Genomic DNA, 22,947 nt, shown 5'->3' with positions numbered 1-22,947 from the left:
CTGGCAGGGCCCGGCCTGGCGGACCTTGCCCCAAGCGGCCGGAGGAGGAGGCGAGGGGGAAGGGGAGCGGGAGTCCTCCGAACCCCCCTCGTCATCGGAGTGGTGAGAGCGGGCACGGTGACGACCGTGGTAGTCTCCATCCACCGGGGAGACTGGCGTCAAGGTAGCGGGGCCGGCCGACGTGGTTGGGAGGCTCGGGGAGATCCTGAGGTCGAAGCCCTGGTCGTTGAAGAAAACTCGGACGGTGGTGCGGAGCTTGGTGGAGTCGTGGCACTTGACCTTGACCCGGACCTCCTCCTCTTTGCACAACAAGAGCTCATCGACCACCACCACCTTGCCCAGGAGACGGGACATCTGGCGGATGACGAGCTCAGACCGCGCAATATCAGGGAGGCCAGCGATAAGGATCCAAGCGGTGTCAAGTACGACCGCCGCCTGAGCATTAAGGATCGGCTCGAGGATGTCGACAACCAGTTGGTTGAGAGCGAGCGTGATCCGGCCACTGCGCGTCGCGTACTCGTAGCTGACGGAGTCGGGGAAGATGATGGTGAAGATGTGGCCAGCGGTGGGGGTGACCGCCCAGTCCCACTAGCGACGGTAGAGGTGGTTAAGCTCGGCCTCGATCATCTCCGGGGATGCCACCCCGTCAACCACGGTGATAACTGCCTGGAGGGTCGGCGAGGGTGGCGGAAGGTCGTGGACCTCGAGGTGGAAGAAGCCCAGCCCCTCAATCCCGTGGCCATACATCATGAGCTCCGATGTCACAGGGCGAGCAGGACATAGCAGGGCGGGATGGCCAGGGTCCTGGTAGATGTAGCAACACTGGGGGTTGACGCAGCTCACTTGCGAATGCCCCGCCACCCGCAATTAAAGCACGGGGGACGGGGTAGGTTGGAGACCGGGCCCGGTGCCGGGGATGAACCTGCAGCCACCGGGGGAAGCGAAGCGGGGGCGCCCCGCCCCTGCCCGCGGCGCTTCTTCTTCTTGGGCGGGCCCTGACAACCGCGGGAAGGACCGGAGCCCGGGGCAGCCGAAGGGGCCGGCACCGAAGGCGATGCGGCGTGGGGCGGGACATACTTCCGCGGGGCCAGAGCAGAAGGCTGAACAGGGGGGGGCAGGACGAGGCAGGGAGCGACGAACGAGGTGGGGAAGGAGATTGGCCGCACCGAGGCGGAGGGGAAGGCGAGCGACGGTGGGGACGCCAATCACTCGAAGCAGCCGGACGGGGAGAGCGCGACCGGCCCCTGGCGTCACGACGAGCCGGCGAATGCCGGTCATCGCGCCGGCCGTTGCGGAGCTCCCGCAGCTCCCGGCGCAGCTCTTCCTCGCGACGCAACGCATCGGGCGAAGGGCGACGGGGCTCGCGGCGGTCCTCCGACCTCCGCTTCTGCCACGGCTCACCGTCGTTCCACTCACGCATGGCCGGCAGCAGCGGCGGGGAGGGAGGCGAGGACGGGCACGCAGCGGGGGACGGTGGGGAGGAGCGACGGGTGGGGAAAGACTTGCGGTTGGAGGGTGGGAGCAGTCGTGGCGGCGGGAGGAGAGAAGGGGCGACCGGACACCCTCGAGGGAGCCAAATCGAGCTGGCCGGGAGTGTGGGCCTAGGGCACCGGGGTGGCCCAGCCACCTCAGGGTGGCCCAGCCGGGGTGAGGAGGGCCCAGTGGGCGCGGACGGCAGATGGGCTGGGCCGCGGCCCAGAATGCCCCGGCTGGCCGAATCGAAGCCCAGCAGGCGACGGGGAGGGGCGAGCCGTAGGGTTTCCCCCCTATCGGCAGTCGGCGCCTCGGCCGTCGGCACCAGCAACCCGCCGCCGGCGAGGGCCGGCGCGCAGGGGGAGGGAGATGCGGACGTGGAGAGAGGACGACCCGAACGAGGCAATAAACGGGCGGAAGGGGGAGACGCGGGTCACCGGAGCCGAGAGGACCGGGACAGAGCGCGACGGCGGCGACGCCGGGGCAGACGCCAACCGCGCCGTCGGCGGGCGGCGCCAAGATGCACGGGCGGAGCCGCGATCAAAGCGACCGGCCACGCCCCACGAACGGGCGCGCCTGCGGCGACCATTCCCACCCCCAAGCTTCGGCCTTGCGCGCCAGCAGTCCGAGACGAGCTCAAGGGCAACGGCGGCGACTGCACCTGCCACGAGCCGACGGCAGAACCCCGCTCGTGGGTGGCTGAGCCACCGGCCCGGTCGGGCTGGGCGGTGTGACGGGGAGCAACAGGAGGGGAGGGGAACGGCTCCTCGTCCGCAATATTGGCCCACCGGACGCGGAGAACGGGCGAGGAGGGCGGTGGGGCGGCAGACGCAGGCGGCGCTGGCGGCGGGGATGGGAGCGCGGAGGACGGGGAGACGACGGGGCCGGCTAGGGGAGAGGGATTAGATAGGGCTCCATCCCTCACTCGCCCTGTAGTTTACGGTCATAGGTACTCCGTCCAAAAATAAGCGACTTAAAGTTAGTAAAAGTTGAGTCCCTTATTTTGGGACGGAGCGAGTATAATTTAAACGACCAACATGGATTTTTTTCTTAAGAATTAAAATTCTCCAAAAAAACTATGAAAAAAATTATTTGAATCAAAGAGGCCCTTATCCGGTGATTTCTGGAAGAAAACAACCCATCTAACCTGGGAGCTTGCATATCTAACTTATAAACCTTGCTATGCTACCCGCAAACCTGGGCGATCTGCGTCGCGCGAGCAATCTGCATCGAACAATTTACCTCGCTGGCAATTTTTCACAGCGGTGTCAAACATCCAACCGCTGGTTTCTCTTGACGTTGCTCTTTCACGCTGCAGCAGATGATGGGTGGGGCTTCTTTTATCACGGGCCCAGCTTTACAGTGTCCCTCTCGTGTGTGTATCTGGTGAAAAAAAGAGGTTGACTACAACGAGCGTGGGCGACATGGGATTGGCAGGCGGGTGGGTAGGAGCGTGCGGTGGGATTGGCCAACCCTATCCACCAATCTCTCGTCCGCCTCGAGCCCGGCATCCCTCCTTCCCTGCGCGCTCGGCCGGCTCCGGCAGCAGCCGCCCCCTCTCTTCTTCACCTCCGGCGGCTAGCGCGGTGTAGGGAGCGTCGAGCGCCACCGCGCATATGGCAGCGGCGACAGTCAGGATGCTGGCCCTCGGCCAGGAACGCGGCGGGCATGGCCGCTCCTCTCCTCCCGATTCGCCTCCTCTTCTTCGTGCGCGGCGAACGCGGCAGCCATGGCCGCTCCTCTCCTCCCGATTCGCCTCCTCTTCTTCGTGCGCGGCGGCCGCTGCAGCTCCTCGTGCTGCCCTCCATCCATCCCGCCCCTCTTGTTTTCCTCCTCTCTCAGATCGGGCGCCGTCCCTCGCCGTGGTTCCAGATCGGGGCGGAGGTCGCCGCCATTGAGGAGCAGGGGAGGGCGAGGCCTGGAGCTCCACCGGCAGCGCGCGCTACATTGGTCATCTTCTCCTACCCACGTAAACAGCGAGCAGAGGCGTAATCACGCAGGTGCCAGGTGAGCTCTTCCTCCACCCTGCAAGTTAATTGCTCTCAGCACATAAAAATACTGCTCAAAAGTTAATTGCTTTACCTTCTCGCCCATGCCCAATTTTGGGGAAAAGGAGAGACGGATTTGGGAGAGCCTTCTTCAGATTTTGCTCTCGAGATTCCATGTGTTTTCGCTGCACCCACGGTTGCCCAGATTCATACATCTCCAGTACATTACCTTTTTATTTTGATTTAGGTTCTTTCGGATTTCCAATTTGTTGGCTGCAAAAGTGGTCTAGCAATCTGCATTCTGCATAGATTTTATGCTTTAGTTGATTTATGTCGAGTGAAATCATGCATGATAAGGATTACTGTTATTGGAGGAAACATTGTGTTCAGCATGTTTGGTCGTAGATAAAAGGAGGGGGCGTATTATTAGGATGGTACTTATCAGTTTCTTGGAAGTAGTTTCATCTATTTGTTTACAACATTTTTGGCTTGCTTTCTTTTATTATTGGAATTTGTAATCACACACGATCTTACATCTTCCAGGTTCTTTCGGATTTTATTATTGGAGAGGGATTAGATAGGGCTTCTCCTTCTCTTTCTTCTCCTTCTCCTTCTTGTGAGCAGTACTTCAGTTTAGATTGACATATACACTTTGGTATATAGCATTTTTGCCTACCTCCGTTAACTATTTCGCATAGATAGATCGTTTGCTTTGGAGAGGGATTAGATAGGGCTTGCGAGTTCTAAGTAAGCATGATAAACAACCCCTGCCCTTCTATTTACTATTAGTCACCAACTGAATTTTCTGATAATGGCATTTTAGGGATCATACAATCAATCCAATTGTTACCCTTGGTGTGCTTTCTGGATGGACTAATCTGAAGATGCTGGCTAGCGTGCATCGCCATCATATAGTCGAGCAAGGTCAAGGGGAAAATAAAGGTACAATGGTCCCAATATTTTTTTTGCGAACTTTTGGTGCGTGCACAAGAAAATAACACCATAATTGTACATACTGTTCATTTTTTTCAGGCGATTCACCATCTGGGGAAAATACCAACTAATACATTTTTGTAGTTCCTCTGTTACAGAGGTAAAATTTCTACTAATTTTGGGAAGTTCTTTTTGTTGCATGTTCCCCTTTCTTTCTTCTATTTGTTCAAATGTAAACATCCGAGCTTATAATCCTTATTACACAATGAGTCTCACCATTCTATCATTTTCCTGAAAATTTGTGCTCACATAGTTTCGTTTTTAATTTGGGTGATACTTCTGTTGCCATGATTTGGTGCACTACATATAGCATGGGACATTATAGGCTTATTTTCTTTTCGCTTCGTTCATGCACTGATGCATTAATCTTCTGGTTATGGCATCATTATGTAGTCTAGAGATATGCAATGACAACCATGGCTTTGGTGTTCAGATAATCAGGTTAGTATACCATTTATAGACTAAAGAAGCCTTGGCATCTTATCAAAATTCTTTAAGTCTACATATTATGTATGCCCAGTTAAGTACCTTGTACCAGTACCTTAATTAGCCTCTTTTGACCATTGACTGTTTGAGCTGCTGTAGTAGGACTCAGACTTTCAAAGTTACTAGGCATCTGGACATGCTTTTATTTTAGTTTGTACAATTTTGTGTACTTTTGGCTTCAGGTTGCTGCTGCAAGGTGCAGCAGCAGGGGAGAGGAAGGAGGCCTGTGATAGGGGGAAAGTGCAGGCTGGCCCTTGTTCATAGGTTAGCCATTGGATCTGGATACTCATGTTAAAATTGCAAGGTATATGAACCAAAACTTTTGTATATTAACTTAGTTATTAAGAGAAAAATAGTCAGCAACTATTTTATGTTCATATGTATTCTCCACAGTTTCCACATGTAGATTTTATTGTTTGAAGGCAAAGTAAATTGCAGCATGAGCATAAAGACAATTTAGCCGGGGGCACCTAAACTGAGAGGGAGGTTAGCAGCAAAAGAAAGACCGCTACTTAGGCTTCCATGTCTCCCTACTCTTCAGTTTAGACCTCCGAAGGTCGAAGGTAAACAATACGTGAGCCCAACTTTTCAGATTCCAGTAATCGAACATATAAACGCTGCTAGAGTACCCGCCATTCCAGTGCCATCCCTCGCGCGCAACGATCTGGATCGCACGTTTTGCCACTGTGTAAAGATTTTGGTCCTTCTTAACTGGCTGTCAAACATCCGACCGTCTGTTTTGCTTCACGTCGTGCCTTTCCAGTTGGGTGGATGATGCCTGGGCCAGCCATCTGGGTGGGACCGAGTTGCAGTGTGCGTTGCTGAATGAGTTTGGGTGAAAAAAAGGGTGGATCGTGCTATGCGCGGTGAAAATCCCAATCCCTCGTCCCTCCTCTTCTCGAGAGAGAAGATGAGGGAGAGAGAGAATGTAGGATAGGAGGGACAAAGAGAGGACAATGGAGAGGGAGGTGCAGCGCCGGGAGAAGAACACAATGGGGAGCGGTCTTCTGGAGGTGCATCTGGTCCATGCCAACCAACGATTTCCCCAGCGAGTATTCCACTGCACGCCTTCCGTCGAATCCGTCTGCAATTGTTTTCTTCATTTCCTTTTGCCTTCTTGATTGGCTCAACATGCTCATTGTGAAAGGCTGAGAGTTTATCCTTCTTTCGGTATTCGCCGGATTTGATGATGTGCGCCTTCTTCCTATATCAGCCAAGATTGAACACAAATTTGCACGGCCATCCTGCTTGAAGATTGTAGCACACACAGATTGCTTGCCAAACTAAAATAACTAGGAGCTTCTAATTGGACCCTTCAAGCAATAGTGTTGTTAATATATTAGTTATTATATTATATGTTACTAGACTATTAGAATAACTTCCTGATATATGTGTTTATACGATTTTCTGACATTTAATGCAAAAGTATTGATGGCCAGGCACTATACTGTGTATAAACAAAAATTCCAGTTTTTCTTTTCGTGGTTGCAGCAGTTTTTCTGTACCAATAGTGTGACATTACACTACTCTTCACTTTCACAGGCCATGAAACACTAAATAACCTTGCAACGGATACCCTGTGGTCTACCATTATAATTATGTGTGCATTTTGGATCTATTGGATGTCTGAATGTAATGCTAATCGAAATTTACTGATGCAAAGGTATGTTCTATTTGTAATATGAAATTATTCTTATTTGTACCTCCAACAGTCCTTCTCATATTTTCTATTTGTAATTTGAAATGATTCTTATTTGTTGTCTGGAGTCTGGTTGTGTTCAAACAAAGTTGGTTAGAATGATATAGTTGTTTTTTCAAGTTGGTTATATTAATTTTTCCAGTATAGTGATTATTTATTAGTTCACACAGTACATAGTACCACCGGCCGCTAACTACATTTTTTACAGATTTGCAGGGACGTAATATATATTGTGATGTTTCACTACGATCTTCAAGTGTTTCAGTTCGTATTTAGCAGGATCACATGTTGACCAATGACTCTTTGTTTTCTCACTGATCCAGTATACTCAAGAACTTGAATATTGTGTTTGCTGTGAGTTATTGACAGTTATTTTTGCAACTCAGGAGTGAAGATGGCCTTCCTTTGGTAGGCGTAGTGAATGGATTTTCTTCTAATTCAGGCCATGGTTGATACCGCTCGGCGTCTGGATCTGCCATGGAGTGGCTACCATGGGCCAACCAGAGCTGGGTGCCCCTGTTTCCGACCTCGAGGCGATTAGATTAGAGTCTGATTAATTATGTATCATTCGGTCCTTCCTTTGGCTATTAATCTATTGTGGTCTGCTTTTCAAGCTCATACAACATGCTTATATTGAATTAAATTTTGTATAGATAGCTGTAAGATTCTAGCGAAACATCTTCAAGCTTAAGTTGCTGAACTGATATAGCATCTTGATACCATACATGTAAACTAATTTAGGAAATTGTATTGTTCTGAGATAATTTTTTATTTGAAAACATTACCAACATAGGCGTGTTACCTTCACACAGGGAAGAAGTTATTTTGTGACCTAAAGATATGATCTATGGGCCTACCTCAATATCTCAGGAGTTGTCCTTTCCTTGTTAACCCTGTACACTTGACAAGGCCCATCTGTTCAAGGTAGAGATAACGAAAGAACATGTATGCTTCCTTTTCTTGTTTTTTTTGAGAACCATGCATACACTATGCGATGGTAGTAGTATACTCCTCAACCATCTGTTGCCTTACTGCATCATGCACGCCTGCCACCACTTTGTGGTCACCTGATGCCCTTGTTGTGGCTGCAATCTGGTGAGCCAGCTCGTTCTGAGCTCTGTTAATCACCCTGACCTTGAACCTTTAGAAGGCATTTGAGGTTTTCTTTATGTCAGCTATGGTTGCATAGCAAGACGACTTGCAGGAATCCGCCGAGAGCAAGTTTCGGCCCACTGCAGCGCAATCCACCTCCAGGATTATAGGTCCCCCATACACGTTCGACAGTTCAGACATCCCCATCAGTGCAGCAGCTGCCTCTGCCTCTTCTATCGAGCTACACTGGTTTAGCCGTCGTTCGACAGACAAGTGGACAGAACCCCGATGGTCTCGAGCTACTGCTCCTCCCCAAGTATCCCCTGAATCTTTAAGAAAGGCCGCATCACAGTTGATTTTTACATACCCAATTGCTGGTGCTATCCAGCGATTATTTTTCAGGGGTACAAGCTTGGATGTCCTCTGATCAAAAAGTGTGGTTGCTTGCTTGCTATGAGGCACATTGGCTACCTGTTCAGCCGTTAGCAAATCTTCGCCCAGTCTGAGGAGTTGATGCACTGCTCCCGTGACAGTATCCTTCCCATCCCCATGGATGGTGTTGTTCCTGAGGCTCCAGGCTTTCCACAGTATTAACATGATATTGCTTCTGATGCTAGCTGATTGTGGCAGAAGGAGGTTCTGAAGCCAATCCTCTCCCGTTCGTCTGAACTCAACTTCCTTGGGGATGTCCCATTTAACTCTCATGGCAGCTCTCAACGCCCTGCTTCTTGTGCATGAAACAACTGCATGGAACTCATCTTCACTCTCCGTTCCACATAAATCACATATGTCTTCCTTCACAATGGTCCTTCTGAAGGTGTTGTGTTTTGTTGCCAAAGTTTGGGTCGCCACTCTCCACCCAATTTTTTTTGTTTTCTCTGGAATGTTTGCTTTCCATATGACATCCCAAATGCTTCTGTTTCCGGGTTCACTCGACGAGCTAGAGGGGGCCTCCCTTCCATTTCTACTTAGAGTGACGCCAAGTTTGTAGGCGCTCCTGACAGTGAAGACACCAGACTTTTCATAGTGCCAAGCCACACAATCCTCTACTTCAGCAGAGGGGATTCAGATTTTGCAGATTTCGTCTGCATCAAAAGCATGGAAAATTCTCCTTATGAGGTCGACGTTCCATTCCTTTGTGTCCGAAAGCATTAATTGATTGACCCATCTCAGTCTGGAGCGGCTTATGAAATGCGCAGTTTTTAGGCCTTCGTCTCGTGGAATCCATTGGTCTCTCTCAATTTGGATTTTCCTTCCGCTGCCCACTCTCCAGATGAGTCTCTTTTTCAGAAGCTCGAGTCCAAATTCAATCCCTCGCCACGCGGGGGAAGCATCCGAGGAGAATACGGTATTCAGTAATTCACCATTGGGGTAGTATTTAGATTTTAGGACCCGGGCACACAAGCTGTTCGGGGATTGCAACAGCCTCCATCCCTGCCTGGCTAGCGGCGCTTGGTTGAAATAATGCATATCTCGGAAACCTATGCCTCCATCCCTCTTAGGTTTTGTCATATTCTCCCATGACATCCAATGAACTTTTCTATGTTCATCCTTGTCTCCCCACCAAAAGTCTCTGATCATTTTTTCATACTTATCACAGAAGCTTTGGTTGAGCTTAAAAACCCCCATGACGTAAACTGGCAAGGATTGTACAATTGATTTAACATGGACTTCTTTTGCCGCTTGGGACATGAATCTTTCATTCCAGTTATTACATCTCTTTCCAAATTTGTCCAAGATCGGTTGGAAGTTCTCATCTTCCATTCTCCCCTCCGGTGTTGTCAACCCCAAATACTTGCCCTCAAAAGTTGAAGATTCCACTCCTAGGGTGCTCATAATATCCTTCCTTACATTATCTGGACATGCCTCACTGAAGAGTAGGGAACACTTGCTATGGCTCAACAGTTGACCCGAGCATTTCTGAAAAAGGTCTAAGAGCTCCTTCACTTTCCTTGCTTGATCTACAGTAGCTTTGAAGAAAAGCAAGCTGTCATCCGCGAAGAGGAGATTTGATATACCCGGACTGCCTCGGGCGATTTTCAGTGGGGAGATAGTACCTTTTTCAACTTCTCTGTTTAATAAGGTAGCCAATCCATCAGCCACAAATAAGAAGAGGTATGGACTCAACGGACCCCCCTGCCTCAGGCCTCTCGATGGCACAAAAGCATCCAGCAGCGCACCATTGCATTTAACCGAAAAAGTGACTGACCTCACGCTTCCTTTTCTTGTTAAGCCTGTACACTTGACAATGCCTCATTTTTGAATAAAGTCTAAACCCAACTTTTACTGTTCATTGGCCACCATTTGCAATCGGTGCTGGCAACAGAAGGACTGAGCAACACGAGGAACTTCGTTGACCCAGCCGTGAGCATATGATGCTCTAGCGAGTCGATGAGGACCGTCATGGAGATCTGCCTGCGGGGCCTGAACAAGGAACCGATGCTGAGGCCGTTAGACGAGGACGTGCTCTAGAACCTGCAGTTTGCAGCCCTGGTGTAGGATGACTGGAACTGCGAGGAGTCCCCGCTCTCATCGTCACAGATCCGTGCGCAATCCGCAGAGTACTAACCTCTAGCCTGGTATGTGTCTTTTTACGTGCAGTTTGTCACTTGCATATCTAAATTCGTACTTTGGAATGATGATCAGAAATTGCAACTAGGGTCTGAGTTCTGAAATGACATGCTGTCTATGTTCTTGGCAATCTTGCAGGCTGAGAAAAAATATTGGCAAGCATTACCATTATGATCCTCCATCGATCATCATTGTTGAAGGAATTTCTGTTTCTCTTCATATAGGATACAGATATGTGATTTTCATGTGCTCCTTTTGCTGGAAACTTAATAATATTAGGGGTGCTGCTACTGGTGTAAAAACCGTTTTATCAAAAGAACTAAAGTAGTAGCTAATCCAAGCATTGAAGAATTGACGCAGATGTTACGGTATATTGGCATGAAGTCAGAGCAGCGCCTGAAGACTACACAAGATAGTTTGTGGTGACCTTCAGTCTATATGTCCTAACCAACAACAGCCACCTTTTGTTTCATATCAATAGATCCAGTATATTTGCCCTTTTGGCGTTGCTCTGAGCAAGATATGTATAGCCTTTAGATTTCCATTCATGCATGATACTGCATGTACATTTTAGACCTCGTTACTGTCTCTGTGGTCAAAAGAAGTTTGTGATCAATTGTTCTATATATGTAATCAACAACCCTCTTACTAATATTTTCATAAGACTATTTATATATGTTTACACTGGTTAGAGAAAATCATGACATTGCGAGCTGCAATTTAATATTTCCATATGTTTCAGTCTGTCTCTAAATATGTTTATAGATATGTTTGTGTGTACTCTTTCAATACTTGGCTTGCTCTTGCCCTTTGCGCCATTGGCGCAACGGGTCATCTAGTACAATGAACTCGTACCTGGATGTAGTAGGCCATAGCATTTATAACAACGTACATGAGGGCACCGGCCTTCCATTCCAAGCATGTGCTGTGCTGGTGCTCATGCTGCAGCTAGCAGCCTGCCACCATTTACGCCACTCCACTCATCTCTTGAAAATTCAAATCACCTCTTCAATTCAGACAGGTACTCCATATGGCACTCACTGATGCAGGCGACTTGGATGCAGAGATAGATAGATACTTTGTTTCTTATGGATGGACAATACGTGCGTGGATAGCCTCGATCTCTGCTGATCTTGTTGACAATATAGATCCATCCTCCGTCGTCCATGGACGGACGATTGAATGCGCCGCCATGCGATGCTAGCTTCACTTCGCCGCAAGCAACGTGCTGCGTAGGCATGGATGCTGATGCTGATGCTGCCTGGCCATTTTCCATTAATTGATGCCAACGAACATGCCTCTCATGGCTGTCTTTGTCCTTGCTAGCTAGATCTTGGAACCAGGCATTTAAATGGCTGAAAAATCAGATGCACCCCCCAGTTTAATCTCCTTCCATTCAGCCAGTACAAGCTTCAGCTCGATCAAGTAATACTTTCTTTCGACTACTGATTGCTAGTAGTGGTATTAACCATTATCATGGTCTCTGCAGCAACTTAATCATGCATGCATTTAGTGCGCGTCTGCATAATTAGGTCAGATTGATTTGATAATTGATTGAGATCCCGGAAGAGAGGTGAGGTGAATGCGTGCATGTGGTAAGCCCATGTAGCATTTATGTCCCACTGATTCCAGAAAAAGCTGCAGGAAAGATGAGGATTCAGTAGTGTTTCTGGAATGACTCTGCAAGCCCATAATAACCAATCAGGTGGTCATAAGGCTGCTCCTCAGAGAAACCAAATAGTAACACTTCAAAAAATAGATTCCAGGCTCAAGAGCATGCATCTCCAAACTATGGTGGGCTACGAAGAGAAGAACAAAGACAAAGAATAGATCCACATAGTTGTGCATACAAAAAAAATTATGTAGTGATTGATAGGTAATATGGCACATCTACATGTACTCCCTTCGTTCGGAATTACTCGTCCAAAAAATGAATGTATCCAGATGTATTTTAGTTGTAGATACATCCATTTTTATTCATTTTTGTGACAAGTAATTTCGAACGGAGGAAGTACATGTGACACAAAATCTATTCATTCTTGGAGTATTTATATTAGCTGGCAGGAACGAAGCACATCACACCAATGTATCGCACCGTGTGGATCGATTTCAGGCGGAAGGCCAGAGCCGGCGTTAAATTAATAAAGCCATAAACTGCAGGTATAGGGTACTTCGTTCTCCCGAAATCTATCAGAGGCATTTTGAAGCATAGTCGATGTTTCTTTTGGAATTTGGACTGTTGATGACACTTGCTCCGGGGCTCAGTGCTTAGTTGCTTGGGATAGGGTTTGCACTCCAAACAATCCAGGTGGCCTAGGTGTTTCAAACATACATGCAGTTTTTTTTTTCTTGCCTTATGCTGAAGTTCACCTATAAATTATTTCACCCCACTAATATGTCATGAAAAGAATGGCTACTGACCCACTCACCACTATCCCCAGGATGGGTCAAACACCCCTCACATATCCAAAATTATTCATACTCACCTTTCAAGCCTCCGGATACTTCGTGCAAACTTGGTAATGGATGCTCCACGTTTTTTTGGCAAGATAGATGGATTCTCCATGAGCCATTTGTTGTTACCTTCCTGAAACTTTTTTCACACAGCACCTATGCCACATTGCTTTTGTATCCCAGATTATCCAGAAAAAGGATCGATCATGAGGTTCGTAATTGGTTAACCATGAAAAAGAAACAGGAATAGAAAAGGTAGAACAAATTAGGAACACGCATAAAAAAGTGTGAGATATAGTCTTTGCAGTCGTGGATATCGATCCTCTCTTCCGGGTGCTCGTTAATAATAGACTCATATTTATACAGTAGCAAACATGCCCGTGCGTCGCGATGGAAAAAATTCATATGTTCCTAGCACAATAAGCACGACTAAAGACCCCTCCACATGTGCATGTTATCTATTTGAGCATGACACCTTGTCTGTCTTATCACTTATCCTCCTTACTGCCTTCATCGATCATGGTCGTTGTGTCCACCTGAACGCAATGCGTTCGACGTGGTCAACCCCATGATGATAGATTTTGTGGTTACCACGTATTTCCGTTCCCTGGGTAAATCCCCGTACCGAGCAAAAAATACCAAGTTAGTTGAATTTTTTGAATTTAAACGCTAGCTGTATAGTAAAGTACGTAGAATCTAAGAAATGTTATGAGAATTGGTTCTCGTGTATTGGTAGTAGCCTAGTCTCATGCATAGACAACATTCCATTTGGCTGGTAGCACTTTTATGCCAAATACAAGGTCTTTTTCTATCTATACTATTCTTAAAGAATTTGAATTTAAAATTCAACTATAAGTTCCGTTCGAATTTTTTGGTATTTTTCGGTAACCGTGCTAACCATGTTACTGGCTCCCCAGGTAAAATTGCCCCATTCGGTAACCAAATCCTTGATCTTGACTACTCCACGCATAGTTGACATTGAACCACGCCATCGCAAGTCAATGTCTAATAGTTTTGAAACTAATCTCCTCAAGTTGGACGTGGCCGCCGCCCTTCTGGAGCTATGGCATACACCTAGTCCATACGACATCCCTCATACACCCAGCCACTTTTAAATTGTATATATTGTTTTTCAAAATGCATCAACCTTGTTTTGAAAACACATAAAGACTTTTGAAATCACATGGAATTTTTTAGAGAGCATAAATATTTTTTAAATTAAGAATATATTTCTAAGCACGTGAACACTTTTTGGAATTACATGGATTTTTTTGAGAAAAAGTTGTACATTTTTCAAATTATATGAACATTATTTTAATATGTGAACACTTTTCTAAAGACTAAACAAACAACTTTAAATGCATGAACGGTTTTTAAAAATTAAAATTGCACAAAATAAAATAAACTGTGTGAACACGTATCAAAGATTTATCCATTTTTCTATAGGAAATATAGAACGTGTGTAATTGTGTGTTGTATTGATCTGACCTCATGGGGATTATATAGGTGTACAAGATTTAAACTCCTCCTTCCCGTCGTCTGTCGCCCGGCGTCGCCAGCACCGCCCTCCGCCGCCAGGATCTACGCCGAAGCGAGCCGCCGCCTGTGCCTCGCCGCCTCCCACCGCCCGGATCCGGTCCCCCACTGCCGGATCGGTCCGATCCGCCCCTCGTCGCCGACTACAACTGCCGGAGCCCGCCTCGCCGTCGCCGGAGTTCGTGCTGGTGCCTAACCGGCCGCGTTGACCGTCCTCCGGTCCGGCTGCCCCGAACCGCCTCCGCCCGCGAACCGCCCGAACTGGTCGGTTCGACTGAACCGGGCCGGCCCGACCGAGCCGCCTCCCCGACCACTGTCGGCTTCCTCAGAACCGCACCGACTGGCCCACGGGCCCGATGTGAGCACCCAACACCTATCCCTCGCCTAGTGCATGTTTTAGTTACCGTGCGCCCATCTGTTTTTTCCTTCCTGAAAACTGCTTAGTCCCAGAAAATTCTCATTATGTGTGCATGTTTGGATGCTTGTAACTTCATAAATACTACTTCGTTTTGCACGCATGATACGTCAAAATGTTCATCTTAGAGTGCTAGTCATGATGATTGCATTTGCATTCATGTTAATTTTCATCTTGATGCCTTAATCTTCGTGTCAAAACTGCTAAGTGATATAAACTGCTGAAAACTGCTGCATGTTAACATCATTTATGCATCTTATGAGTGGTGTAACTTTGTCTCTGTTAGTCCTATGATGATGATCTTGATATGCAAATGTTCTGTTCTTCATGATCTACATGTTGGTGTGCTTTGCATTCATGTTAGATTGCATCTTTATATTTTAATCTCTATTGCAAAAGTGCATGTTGCTGTTAACTGCTGAAAACTGTCATAACTTGCCTACTTGTCTTTTTTATATCTTTTTGTGTGATTCTCCTTTGCGCATCATGTCTACATGTTTTAGGAGCATAATTATACCATATTTACAGTGGTGCAATCCATGTATTTTGACATACCCTATAGTGAGTGCATCAAGTTTGTGAAGTGGGCTACTCGCTGTTAATATTCTGTCAATGCTAAATCTGTTATATCATGATGCTATGTTTGCTTGATGCTATGAATTAATCCATGCATAATCTGGAGATGCTTAGTTCACATGTTTTGTTGTCCATATTATGATATATCATGCCATGCCATTTTATTCCTTATATATTTCCTATAGCATATGGTTTCATTGCCATGAACATGCCTAAATGATGTTCCAATTTTCTGTTGACTTCATGATACCATGTTGTGAGCTTGTTATTAATTGATCCATGCCTCTTCTTGAGATGCTCCAATTACATGTTTTCAAGTATGCTATGAGCAATTTGTTTACATGCCATGGTTGTTCATTTTGGATATCATATGCCTCTGTTTCATGCTTGTAAATAAGCTATCGTAATGTTGCTGTTTTACACTTGTTGAAACTGTTATAACATTCAATCTTGTCTTGTTGGTTCCCACTAGTCAATGAGTCATATGCATAAGATGCCTTGATGTTATTTGCTCTTTGTAATGTGTAATTTCATGCCATGCCCTTTGTTGGTATGTATGGTTGCTTTAGCATCTTTGTTTCATGCCTCCAACACGCCATCATATTAACTCTGCTCATGTATATGTCCCTGTGTTATAAAATTGCATTTTGCATTGATAATATTTGATTAATATTGATGCCTATTAAGCTGAACCTTAATGATATTTAAAGAATGTTATCTGTACATGAAGTCCATGTCAAGTTTGTGCTCATATATTTCCTGTAGCATGTTGTTTTGATGATTGAAAAGTGTCTAGTTGCTGTTTTGGCCAGATTGTTGTTATATCTTGTTTGGAGTATATGTGTTGCACCGTTGCTCTGTTTTGAGCATGCTGTATATGAAACTTGCTTAGAATTGCACATAGTTTCATCATGTCATGTTGAATCCTTGTTTTGAGTGTGTTTGCTTGATGTTTGAATGCATTTTACATCAATGTCATGTTTAACTTGTTTTGCTCGTATCTTCTAGGCTGTAGCTCCGAATTAAATGAACTTTATATGTAACTTGACTAGAATCTCGTGTAGATCATCTTGGTGCATCTTAACTTGATGTTTAACAACTTGAACATAAGGTTTATTCAGATCTGGACCAATTTCGAAATTTGCATATGGGGACTTACCGGAATTGTTATATGTTGTTTCGGGCCTCATTTAAACTTGCTTTGATGTGTTGTTCTTATATGCATCATCTCTTGCCATGAGTAGCATCATGTATCCAGGACCGAAAGAAACTGACCGGGCACACTTCGGTTTTGCATCTCTCTCCACACCGGCGAGGTGTGTGAATGTGCTTGGTGTCGCTCGGCTCGGAAGGTGTCGGTGTTGTTGCAGATCGGTGGGGACATGAACTTTGCTACATGCACGCGACATGGCAACGGAGTATTATAAATAGGTGTGATTTGATGTTAAAAAGCGATGTGGGACTATTACTTAGCATAATGCCTTTATACTTTTTTCACGTAGAAAATAGCTTAGTTGGGCTTTATACTTTTTTCAGGTAGAAAAATAGCTCGGTTGGGACTAGTTGGCCCATAACGCACTGGCGAGGCCTACCTTGACGACAAACTCAGGAGGCGAGGTACGAAAATTATCCGGGCTAGCTACAGTAGCAAGCGATTGACGTACGAAATCTGTTTTTATTTTACGCTAACCACTACCCACAGGCCAGCGGGCCCATATCACATTATCTAAAAAAGCAGGCCCATATCAAGGGATTTAGGCCCAGCTGGGCGACCGTGGCAGGAGGGGGTGACAGGACAAATACCTGGATACGTACACCACAGCTAGCTGGGGACGAACTAAGATTAATTCCACCTCAGATGAAAAAGACAGATGGGGCGGACGCACGGACGAAAATACGGTGGTAAGAAGTGATGATCCCTTTATTATTAGAGAAAAATTAGAATAAAGACATCCGTGCATGTCTCACTCAACGTTGCTGGCCCAAAGCAAAACCCAACCCAGAGACCCACGCATTGAGTACCAAGGAGAGTTTGTCTTTAAAAAAAGGAGAGTTTTTTTTTGTCGGGGAACTTCAGAGAGCTTTATTCAACAAAAGCATTTGCTGAGCAGTCAGCTAGGAGTAGAGACTAACCAGCTCTTGGTCACATTAAGCGTAGAGCCACGCTTAGCACAAAGATGTGCAGGACCATTTGCTGATCTTATTACATGTTGAATACTCTAAAAGAAATAAAACTAAGAGCTAGCTCTCCAACTTTAGAAAGAATAGGTGCTATCACCGACCGGTCTGAAAGTGCGTTATATCGACTAGAGGGGGGTGAATAGGCGATTTTTATGAATTCTTCACTGAGGAATTTGCTGGTGAGGAAATTCCTAAATGAAGAACTACTAGCAGCGGAATAAGTACTCAGAAGGGAACATAACAGAACACAAGCATAGTCATCATGATGAAATGAAGACAAGCAAAGAGTACAGAAAGCGTAAGCACATGATAAAAAGGGAAGAAGACGGACAGACTGAAGAAATAGAGATGAGGAAATTGAGAAAGTCTTCATTCAGTGTCTTCAAACAGATATGAACAAGCACACAACAACATACATGATGAAATGAAAGAGTTGACGAAATAGAACCAGTAAGCTCGGTGAAGACAATGATTTGGTAGATCAGCTCCAACTGCTGTCTCAGTTGTACATCTGGTTGGAGCGGCTGAGTATTTAAACTCGAGGACACCCAGTCCTGGACACACAGTCCTCACAGTATTCTCCTTGAGCTAAAGTCACACAGACCTCGCCCAATCACTCGTGGTAAGTCTTCAGGTGACTTCCGAACCTTCACAAACTCGGTCACTCGGCAATCCACAATTCCTCTTGGATGCTCTAGACCTTGACGCCTAACCGTCTGGAAGAAGCACAGTCTTCAAAAGAAACAAGCGTCGGATCCACGCAGGACCAATCTCTTCAGTGATGCTCAATCACTTGGGGTTTTGTAGGTTTGGGTTTGGGATTTCCTCACTTGATGATTTTCACTCAAAGTCCTCGGAGGATGGGTTGCTCTCAAATGACAAGTGTCAGTTTCTCTTGGAGCAGCCAACCAGCTAGTGGTTGTAGGGGGCGGCTATTTATAGCCGGGGAGTAGCCCGACATGATAAGACATAAATACCCTTGTCTGATATGACCGTTAGGTGGGTAGATATTTTGGGACAGCTGGAGCATAGCAAAGCAACGATCGGAATATTTGAGGTTCGAATTCCTTAGGGCTATCATGTTCCTCACTTGGTAGGAAATCCGCACTGGCGAATTCCTAACTCTTCAGTCAGAACAAATTCCTCAGAGACCAGAAGAACTTCGTCTCTGTCACTGAAGAATGTGGCTGAACTGTGCGAGATTTCCAATGGCTTCACTCGAAGGGATTGGTAGGTGTAGGATTTGAGTTGAGCATCACATGGAAATTTCTCCTTAGTATTTCCTGGACCCCCTTTAACAGTACGGTGTTTCCTATGACTCAAGAAAGAGAAAAATGAAACTATGGAAACAAAAGTCTTCGCACTTTATGTTCCTCGAATGAATACCTAGTCTTCAAGGTCACACCAATTTCTTCACTTTCAAAGTCTTCAAAAAGTCTTCAGAATTACAAAGTCTTCGGTCGAAGAACTTCATTTTTAGGGGTCAACTTTGTCTGTAAATATCAAACTCCTCATAGACTTATAGACATGTGTACACTCACAAACGCATTAGTCCCTTAACCTATAAGTCTTCAATACACCAAAATCACTAACGGGCACTAGATGCACTTACAATCTCCCCCTTTTTGGTGATTGATGACAATATAGGTTAAGTTTTCAACGAGGATAATAATGTGAAGTGTAAAAACTGATATTGAGGAATTTGATTGCAAGATATAGAAGAACTCCCCCTGAAGGTATGCATCGTGAGGAATTTTCTTTTGAAGCAATGCACACTTGAAGAGTATAATCATGGAGATCTCCCCCTATATCTTGGAATTCATACACGCATTTGATATATAATATGAAGAATTTGAAATGCATGATGGAATATGGTGACTGATGTAATTGAACATGCGTGCATTAACATTAATGAGGAATAAGCATGCAGAAGAACACAACAAAAGTATGAAGCCACCATAGAGTTTAAGATTACAACTCAATCCAGCAAAGTCATCAGAAGAACGAGAGTTGTAACTTAGCAAAAAAAAAAAACGCCCATATATAGACCCGCTTGAAGACTAACTCAAATTTATCCCCCTTTGTCATCGAAGACCAAAAGGGTTGAAAGTAAGGACTAACGCCCCTGAAGATTTTCATGATGATGGAGGAGCGCCAGCGTTGTCAGGGTCTTGAGTCGATGTAGGGCCTGCTGCAGTGTCTTCCAAATCTCCATTCTCGTCCATAGCGCGTGATGACGAATATGAGCTGGCCACCAGGGAAGGAACCTTGACCTTCTTGTATTTCTTCGGTGGAGGTGCAGACCACTCAAAGTCTTCCTTGAAGCCCATTTGCTTCAAATCTTCTTCACCATATAGATGTGACAGTATTACCCAGGTGCGATCGAACACTTCATGGAGGTAGTAGTGGTTTTTCTTCACTGCATTGTGTGTAGAAGTCATGTTGTGAAGAATAGAACCAAACTAACGCTTGACCCATTTGTGGTTTTGATCGACCTTCTGGTGAAGACTTATGAGCAATTCACGGTCAGTCATCACTCAGGGAGCAGTAGCTTGAGGACTTGACTTTGGAGCATTTGCAGCAGAATCATGTGTGGCAGAGTCATCATTGGTGGAGCAGGATGCAGCTTTGCGGAACTGACCATCCAATGGACGAATGCCTTCATCTATCACAGCAGGTGACTTGCCCTTATCATTGGATGAGGAAATGGTCCGCTTGAGGACTTCAACTGGGGGCAAGTAGCTGCCATGGTTGAGAGTATCAGGCTTGTAGTTGAGTGAAGTCCTTGATCTGAGGAATCTCATGATCCAAGGTGCATAAGGCTTCAGCTCGAACGGTGAAAGTGCAACATTCGCAAGAGTCCTCATGAAGAAATCATGGTAGTTGATAGGAATTCCATGTATGATGTTGAAGAGCATATTCTTCATCATCCCCACAATTTCTTCATCTGAAGAATCATGTCCTTTGATTGGGCTGATAGTCTTTGTCAGAATGCGGTATAAGGTTATGGGCACGTAGAGAAAATACTTCATGAGGAATTTGGTCCTGTGAATTTTTCCTGGCTTCAGCGGCTTCATGAGCACTTGCATATAGTGATCTGTAAGTTTAGGTTCATCATACAGACAGCGAGCGCCTTCTGGTGGAGGACTGATGGGAAAGGCACGAACTAATTCAGTGGCTGGTGCCTTGTAGTGAGTGTTTTGTGTCATCCAGTCCAACACCCAAGAGTTGACGTCAGCACCGTTGCCTGTGATATGCAAAGTTGCGTAGAACTGAAGAATGAGCTCTCCATTCCAATCAACGATGTCAGTGCAGAAATTTAACAAGCCTGCATCGTGAAGCAGACTGAGAACCAGCGTGAAGCATGGCATAGATTCCATATCCACGTGAGGAATGTGCTCATGATCGAAGACTTTGTCCTTGTCAAAAAGAACAGAGGAATAGAAGTTTGTCTGGCTGGCTGTCCAGAATCACTTCCTTCTAAGACGAGCATTGTCATAGGGGTTGAATTCAGTGAAGAAAACATGCTCGTCGAAGAAATCATCAGCTTTGAATTTTGGCTTCTTAGAGAAAGGATTCTTTGGCTTTGGCTGAGGAGTGTCAGTGATTTGCAGTATCACCTCAGGAATCACAATCTCAGGTTCCTCATGCTGAGGAATTTCAGTTTCTTCTGCAGTGGCAGTCGGAGGCATCTTTTCTTTAATTACTTTTTCATTAGCGCTAGTGGCTGGAATTTTCTCATTGACGGACAGGGTTGCACGAGGTTCATCAGACTCCACTCATACTTCTGTAGTGACTGGGGACTGAGGAATAGCTTGGAGAGGAGTGAACAGAGGAGAATTGGGGTGCTGACTTTCCCAGAAGTCATCATTCAGCACAGGAGTGGTACACCCAATGTCCACATCCTCATCTTCAAGTTCTTCAACACCTGCCTCTTCAGCAGTGAACTGAGGCTTAGGTGAGGAAATAACTGGAGTTGAAGGGAGCTTGTCCACTTCAATTTCTTCGTCCAACTGCTCTGTGGAAGCAGAAGATGGAGTTTCTTCATCAGATTCCTCTGGAATCTCATATTCTTCACCATAAGGAACAAGGTCCTTAGATGGCATTGAGGAGACTGGAACAACATCAATTGGATTATCAATTGAACTGATCAGTGTATTCTTCTTCTTCGGAGCTGAAGTATTTGATGAAGCTGATGCCTTCCTTTTCTTCATCGCTGCATGTTCTGCAGCCTTGGTCTTCTTCACATCAAGAGCAGATGGAAGGATAGGAGTTGGTGTAGGCGCAGGAGGTGCATTTTCTTCAGGCACAACTGTTGCAGTTGCCCTGGCTTGTTCAGTTTCCTCAGGCGCATCACTAGTGGATGCCCTGGCAATATCATCAGTGGCTGGAATGGAGTCATCAGCCCTGGTATTCTCACTTTCTTCAGCAGCCATACTGACATCAGCAGTGCTGGCGTGTTCCTCAGTGGGCTGGGCAGATTCTTCAGCTTGAGGAATTTCAACATGCACTGGTGCAGTGGCAGTTGAAGAGAAAGTCTTCGTCAGATTGACAAAACGAACTTTTGCGCCCTTCCAATCAGCATGATACCGATTGAATTCATCACTCAATTTCTTGATTTCAGCTTGTACAGAAATGAGTTCTTCAGGAGTGAGGGAGACGATATTGTCCTTAAGGTAGCGCTATTTCTTGTACTGCGCTTTCTTCAACCTTCGTCCTTCTTGATACTTCCACTTCTCTTCTTCGATGAAGTGGGTCAGAACATGACTTTGACCAGGAGTGAGATTCATCTCCGGCAAAGGTGTAGTGGGGTCCTTGTGCCATAGGTCAATGAAGTCCAGTATCAACTTGGGATCCAAAAGTAGAGGCACGTTGCTGCCTTTGGCTCTAGCGGCCTTGGCTTTCCTGTCCCTGATGATTTCAGCAAGTTCTTCATCATCAGCTTCATCATCATCAGACGGGATTTGGAAGGCAACCTGCTTCTTGTGAGGACTTGGGCGAAGGCCTCGTCCTGCAGTGGCCTTTTTCTTCAGCAGAGACGGTCCTGCTGAGGAACTTGGTGCAGCAGTGGAGCTAGCAGATGCTCCTGAGGCAATGGCGATGCCTTGAGTCCTTTGGCACGTGGCAAGATGCACAGGTGCCGAAGATTTTGTTGGAGCAGCCGAAGACTTTGTCGGAGGTGCTGAGGATTTTGGAGGAGGAGTAGTCTGAGGAATTTGCCGTGAGGGCTTTGAAGATGCTGGTCGTGAGGGCATTGACGGAGAAGCACTGGATTTGTGGGCAGGCTTCTTTGGCATAGCCTTCCTGGGCTTACTACCAGAGGCCTCAGCTACATGAGCACCAGCAGCAGAATCTTCATTGAGTTTCCTCACTGCCTCTTTTGCTTGCTTGGCTAGTTTGGCCTGGCGCCTAGCCCATTCAGCAGCATAGTCCTCACCACGCTTGAGGCTGGTGGGATCTGCCAGTTGGCCAGGCCTCAATGG

General features: G+C 46.3%; 1 long non-coding RNA gene across 2 annotated transcripts; it reads left to right on the top strand.

Moving 5' to 3' along the window:
- The first annotated feature begins 2,889 nt into the window (after window positions 1-2,889).
- Window positions 2,890-7,429, top strand: LOC123068659 (uncharacterized). Of its 2 annotated transcripts, XR_006431937.1 has the most exons (7): window positions 2,891-3,480; window positions 4,285-4,403; window positions 4,494-4,554; window positions 5,123-5,244; window positions 5,334-5,503; window positions 6,483-6,603; window positions 6,848-7,429. It is a non-coding gene; the product is annotated as an uncharacterized lncRNA (long non-coding RNA). The 2 variants fall into 2 exon arrangements; XR_006431938.1 differs by having other exon boundaries at window positions 2,890-3,480; window positions 5,123-5,503.
- Window positions 7,430-22,947: the final 15,518 nt, after the last annotated feature.

The sequence above is a fragment of the Triticum aestivum genome, chromosome 3B (assembly GCF_018294505.1).
Source record: "Triticum aestivum cultivar Chinese Spring chromosome 3B, IWGSC CS RefSeq v2.1, whole genome shotgun sequence".
NCBI classification, from domain to species: domain Eukaryota; kingdom Viridiplantae; phylum Streptophyta; class Magnoliopsida; order Poales; family Poaceae; genus Triticum; species Triticum aestivum.
Note: the sequence above shows the minus strand (reverse complement) of the source record. Positions and strands in the feature narration are given on the sequence as shown.